The 6,000-nt window shown below is 47.3% G+C and overlaps 1 long non-coding RNA gene across 1 annotated transcript; it reads right to left on the bottom strand.

Annotated features, from left to right (window-relative positions):
* Positions 1-517: 517 nt before the first annotated feature.
* Positions 518-4,930, bottom strand: LOC143646032 (uncharacterized). The gene is made up of 4 exons (XR_013157232.1): positions 4,812-4,930; positions 2,052-2,095; positions 1,716-1,818; positions 518-948 (listed from the first exon to the last, which is right to left on the bottom strand). It is a non-coding gene; the product is annotated as an uncharacterized LOC143646032 (long non-coding RNA).
* Positions 4,931-6,000: the final 1,070 nt, after the last annotated feature.

Below are 6,000 nucleotides of genomic sequence, written 5' to 3'. Positions count from 1 at the left end.
AAAACCATACTCAACTGTCCTGCATATAACTGGAAACACATTAAATCTCTCCACACAAGCCTCTCCTGTGGAGTTTGTCCAGACCCTCCAAAGGAATCGTCAGCTTCACAGCCTGCCCTGAGAATTTTGGACTCTGCATTACCATGCTTACATGAGACACTTTTATAAAATTTATATTTGTGAGTGTTCCCTGTTGAATGTGTTTCTCTAGAGAACCCTAACTAATACACACAGGTTTTCATCAATCCAACTGGATGCCTCAGAGACTTCTCATGTGTGCCGTCTGTACATGTTGGCATGCCCCAGAATGCAGGGTGAGGCTTTCCATGCTTATCTATTTATACCCTTCCCCTGACTAATTGTCCTCAGTCTCATGGCATTAAATATTAGCCACGTGCCCATGACTCCCAAATGTGTATCTACTTCTGTCCTCTCCACTGTCCTGCAGACCTCTCTACATGTATATCCAATAGGTGTCTTGAACTTTCCAGTGTTAAAATAGAATCACTCCCCCAAACAATACTGTTCCTGCCCCGAGTCTCCTCTCCTATCCTCATTACTTGGTGTCACGAGGCCCCCTATATTGCACAAGCTAAAAACTCAGGAACCATCTTTGGTTTATTCTGCACCATACCCCTTGTCTTAGTTTCCTGGCTCCTAGGACAAATAACACACAAAGCATTGGCTTAACAACAAGAATTTATTGACTCACTGTTCCAGAGGCTAGAAGGCTTGGTTCCTCCTGGGGCCAGTAGCACTCTAGTGAACTGGCAATCTTTGGGTTCCTTGGCTTTCCCATTACATGGCAACGTCTTCCCCTTTTTCTTCCACGTTATAGCTGTCTTCTGGCTCCTCCCCATGGTTTTCTCCTCATAATGCCTCCAGTAATGCGACTGACTTATGCTGATTCAATTGCGCACAGCTTAACTCAAACATCTTCAAAAGGTCCTATTTACAATGGGTTCACACCCGCAGGAATGGGATTAACATTAAGAACATGTTTTATTTCTGGAGTACATAACTCCAGAACATTTTTTTTCTGTAGTACACACCTCTCAGATCCAATCAGTCAGCAAGCCCTGCCCATTTTCAATATAATGTCTATCCAAAATTCAACCACTTTTCTCTTGCAATTATTTCATTGGGCCAGTATGTAATATAGTGTATATTCATTGATACACACGCCTACTGTGATATGCTAGATGTTCACCGATTCTCCTGTTTCTTCTCCCAGTCACACAAGAAGACTACAGTTTCCAGCCTCTTTTACAAGTACCTCAAGATCATGTGACTGAGTTCTGGTTGTTGGAATGTGGAAGTCGGATGTGCTACCTCCGGCCTGGCCCTTAAAATGGTCCACACAATCATCCTCTCACAGGCTAGAAGCAAGGGACGACAAGTTGAAGTCTAGACTCTAAGACATTGTTTTGGGAAGGTAACTCCCAACCATATAACACAATGCTGTGAGCGAAAAACAAACTTTCTTATGTTGAGAAGCTGAAACTTGATTTTTTGTTTTTCTTTTGGTGCTGCAGCTACATGTATTCTAAAAGATACCTACACACCCACATGTAAAGACTGATCCACTAAGAACAGCAGATACCTCTGTGAAGGTGCTTGGACTGGGTAAGTCCAACAAAATGAACTTCAGCCTTATCTACAATGTTCCGACTTCTTACAAGGATAAGATACCAATTACACGTAAAAGTCAATACCTGCCTTCCACTCTTCTTGCTGCTGGAACATCTGGTCTATCCAACAGCTGCCTGCCTTCATTCACCTCCATGCTCCCCTCTTCGCCATAGTCTTTGTTCAGGACTGGGGTAAGAAGGGAACTTTGAGACACAGTCAATCAATCAGTCAACAGATTTTTACCAGCAACAACCAATGCAGTCAGGGCCCGGGATGGGAACAAACCAGGTACCAGGAGGCAAATGAGTCATACTTTCTGACCTTGAGCAGCTCCAAAGTCCAGAAATTTCTTCCCAGAGTGTACACTCTGCAAGAAACTCCATGGTATCAACAAGCTCAAGTGCTGAAGATGGACTTACCCGGGATCCAGGATGGTCCTCTCTCTGGGTCTCAATGTCTCCATCTTTGTCCACAGCCAGAAGAAGAGGCAGAAAGAACAGATCATTGCACCATGGAACAGAAAGGGTTAGGATAGAGGTATGTGCTCTGCTGGAAGGGGCCACAAAGGAAGAGGTGACCAAATCAAGAAAACTTGAAGGATCACTGAATCTCGGTCTTAAAGGCTAAGTAGGAGTTCACCATGAGCACCTAGAATAAGGGAAGGGGTAAGAAAGGCAGCAGGGCCCACATGTATAAGGGCAGAAAAGGGTGAAGCGACCTCCTTTTGCTATCAAGGCTTTGATGGCTTCAGTTTTGTAGAAACACAGGGTGTATGCATGGGTGAGGCAGGCAGGGCACCTCCCTCCATGTGAATTTTGACTTATCTTGAGGACTGTCACTGCCATTGCACAGACTGCACCCTAAGGTGCCGGGTCAAGAAGGCAAGTAGGGTTAAATCCAATCAAGCTCAACATAGTAAGCCATGCACCTGGACTTTGTGCCCACCTGTAGAAAGGGGCACCTTTTCCTAACCTGCCTAAAGTTGCTGTGAGGTCTAACAGCAGCCCTGTTAGTCTAGCCCCAGTATTACAATTTTCAAAGGCATTTTAAACAAAGTATCTTGCTAAAATCTTATACCAACCCCATCAGGCAGGGATTATGGCCAAAATTTCATATGTGAAGAAACTGAGGCTCAGAGATAGAGGAAGACAAAACCCTGCAAGTGGTACTCCTAAAGGGAACCCTTCAGGTTCCAGTGATACCTTTTGGGCCATAAGATCCTGGGAAAGCCCAACAGGATTCTTGGCCACTTACCATGTGACCATCTTCCCTTCATCTGGAAAGAGACAGGCTTGATGTACAAAACTGAGACTTATTAAGTATAGTACACTACATGGACACAAATAAGAATTTCCAAAGGTGAGGGAAAGAGCTACCGTTTTCTAGGTTCTAATATTTTCTCTTCCCTAATAGACTGTCTTTGGGGAAAACTCCTTAGAAAGGATGCCAGGTACTCTCATCCCCTGATCACTGATTGGAGTTTAGACGAAATTTTAACATGTATTCCTTCCTAAGATGGGGAGAGGTCTGCAATCTCATACATTTGAAGTGAAAGAAATTTCGTAGGTAATATCTGATTTTACTCGCTTGGGCAGAAGATAAATGGAACTTTTTTGAAAGATCCTTCTGATTGAATTGCATTTCTTGGTTCATAGACATATGAAAAAGCCTAGCAAAGAGAAGGGAATGTCCCCAACCTTGGCTAAGTACTCTAAAATATCCCAGAAACAAGGATGAGACTATGAATGAATGCGAGAGCCCTTAAGAGGCAGTGTGAGTAGATACATTTTTAAATTTCCCCCTTCCTTTTTCATAGCTGCAAAATAAATTATATACATAAAACTCACTGAGTTGCAGTAAAAATATGTACGATGCTTGGAAAACAAGTGCTAAAGAATTTTCTAACAGTTGTAGTAAAAGCCAGTTGACAGGCCAACACTCAACGCCAGGTGAGAAAGCTTTACATACAGTTCTAGTGCCATCTCGTGTCTAATTTGAGGTAAGACGTTCTAAATAAGAAAACATACATGGAGTAGAGGTGTGAGGGAGATGGCCTATTCTGGGAGAAGTCAGGAGGTGTTCCTGAAAACTGGGGAGAAGGGTGGGGACATGTAACTGGAGACGCAGGTGGAGGCAAGGTTCTGAATGGGATTTTTAGCAGCTTGATGAAATGATCAGATGCATGTTTTAGACTAATTCATGCCATGCTTCCCAGCCTTTTGGCTAAGATCAAGTGTAGATTAATTCATGCAGTAGGCATACAGGCACAGACAGTGAAAAGGGATCAGATGCATCCATACTTATGCATAGTGCATGAATTGTGGGGTCAGACCACTGGTATAGTTACTTCCTAACAGAATGTAAAGAGAGATTATTGGCTGGTTTGTTCTAAATTCCCATTGCCTCGAAGGCTGCCTGGTACATAATAGTTTTTATTAAAAAGAAAATAAAAAGAGGGGTATTTAAGACTACACGATAATACTGCTAAGCTATAGATACCCTACTGCATCCATCCCCCAACTTCCTTTTTTGAGAACTGCTGAATTAGCTCATGGCTTCACACCATCCTGAGAGGCAGGGATCATTTTTCTCATGTCATAGATGCCAGGTGGCCCCTACCAGAGGCCAAAGGTCCTCCCTGTCCAATTTATGGCTCGGACCCAGGCCCCAGGGATGTTCCCTGCCTGTTTCATGGAGGGAAGCTGGGCTTTGGGTTGCCAGCCAGACTTCACTGTGTGTTATAGTATCTGTCACGCACGGTCTCGGAGAAACGCCCTGTGAACCAATGTTAGGAACAACAATCATTGCTGTTCCCCCAAAGCAAAGCCTGTAAAATGACATTCCTCAGAACCTCTCCCGGATTATCCGGGCGCATGGGCCGACACCCAACCCCATCCAAAAATATAAAACCTCTGTATCATTACAAGTAGGGGGCGTGAGAAAGGCTGGGCATACCACCATCTTCTGCGTCCCTCCATTGCCCCCAACTCTACAGGTGGGGAAACTGAGGCGCTCACCTTCCCCCTCCCCCGTCCCGCCCAGCAGGGAAAGTCCTCGTCTGAGGTTACACAGCGGGCCCAGGGCAGCTAAGCGCCCTGTTTCCCAGTGGGGCGCGGAAAAGTGCCGGGAAACCAGCGGGAGTCACTCCGGGCGGCCTTGATGGTACTCCGGCCACTTACAGAGAGCAGGAATGGCCTGGCGCCTCCAGATATGTGCGACAGGATTTCCAGACCAGGCCCGCCCCACTCCCAAGGCCACGACTAGGCCTGACCCATTCAGCGTCTCTCGCTTCCGCCCACTTGCTCGGCCCGGCTCGGCTCCGCCCGACTCGCTCCGCCCACTCGCTCGGCCCGGCTCGGCTCCGCCCGACTCCCTCCGCCCACCCTCTCGGCCTGGCTCGGCTCCGCTCGGCTCTGTCCGACGCACTCGCTCCGCCACTTTGGCGCTTGCTCTGTCCTGCCCAGCCTAATTTGTCCCGTTTGGGCTTGCGTCCGACACAGCTCGGCTCCACTGGACATGCCTGCTCCCGGCTTCCCTTACCTGCGAGACCCACCTGTCCACGTGCCAGCCCCCTCACTCAGCACTGATTTCGGCCGCGCACTAAGAGCTCCGCGTGAAATGACCGACGCCGCAAGGGGACTTCCCTGGTTTCACGTCATCGCGGAGGCCACGCGGCCTGAGGGACGAACCTGGGTTCTGGAGTATCCCGGACTTAACAATAAGTCCACCGCATCGCAGCGGGATGACCCTGGAACAGCCCTTGGACCTCCCGGAGTCTTGGTTTCTCCATCTGCAAAGTGATGCGGGATTACCCTGGAACGGCCCTTGGACCTCCCGGAGTCTTGGTTTCACCATCTGCAAAGTGAAGTAGCTTATATGGCTCCTTCCGGTTATACTGTGAGGATTATCAAGCCAGTAAACGCGTTTTGAGCGTACGTGTGTGCGCCAGGCAGTGTGGACGCAAAGGAGAGCAAGACTGCAGAAAGCACCGGCCTTGCCTACCCAGCAAACACAGGATGAAATGAGCGCCACCTGGTTCTTTTCTCTTCGCCACCTGTGACTTTGAGCCTCTCTCTGAGCCTCGATTCCCTCAATAAGAATTTGTGTGTTCACCCTACCCTCCAGCCCCAGCATCTACGAATGAGGCCTTGCAGGTATTTGTCCCCTGCCCCATTCTTTAGAAGTTTGGGCCCCAGGACGGATGGCCTTTTAAGTCCTTTTCCAGTTGCAGCATTAATATAATGAATAACGAATTATAAACAGCACTTGGAATGATTTTTATCCTTGAGTGACCCTCTATGCAACTGAGAGTGATTCCACAAACCTTTAATAGCCTGGAACACAGAAACAGGGCAAGAGTTGCAGGCT

Source organism: Tamandua tetradactyla, chromosome 9 (assembly GCF_023851605.1).
Source record: "Tamandua tetradactyla isolate mTamTet1 chromosome 9, mTamTet1.pri, whole genome shotgun sequence".
Classification (NCBI taxonomy): Eukaryota; Metazoa; Chordata; class Mammalia; order Pilosa; family Myrmecophagidae; genus Tamandua; species Tamandua tetradactyla.
The sequence above is the reverse complement of the archived record's forward strand: the minus strand, read 5'-3'. Positions and strand labels throughout refer to the sequence as shown.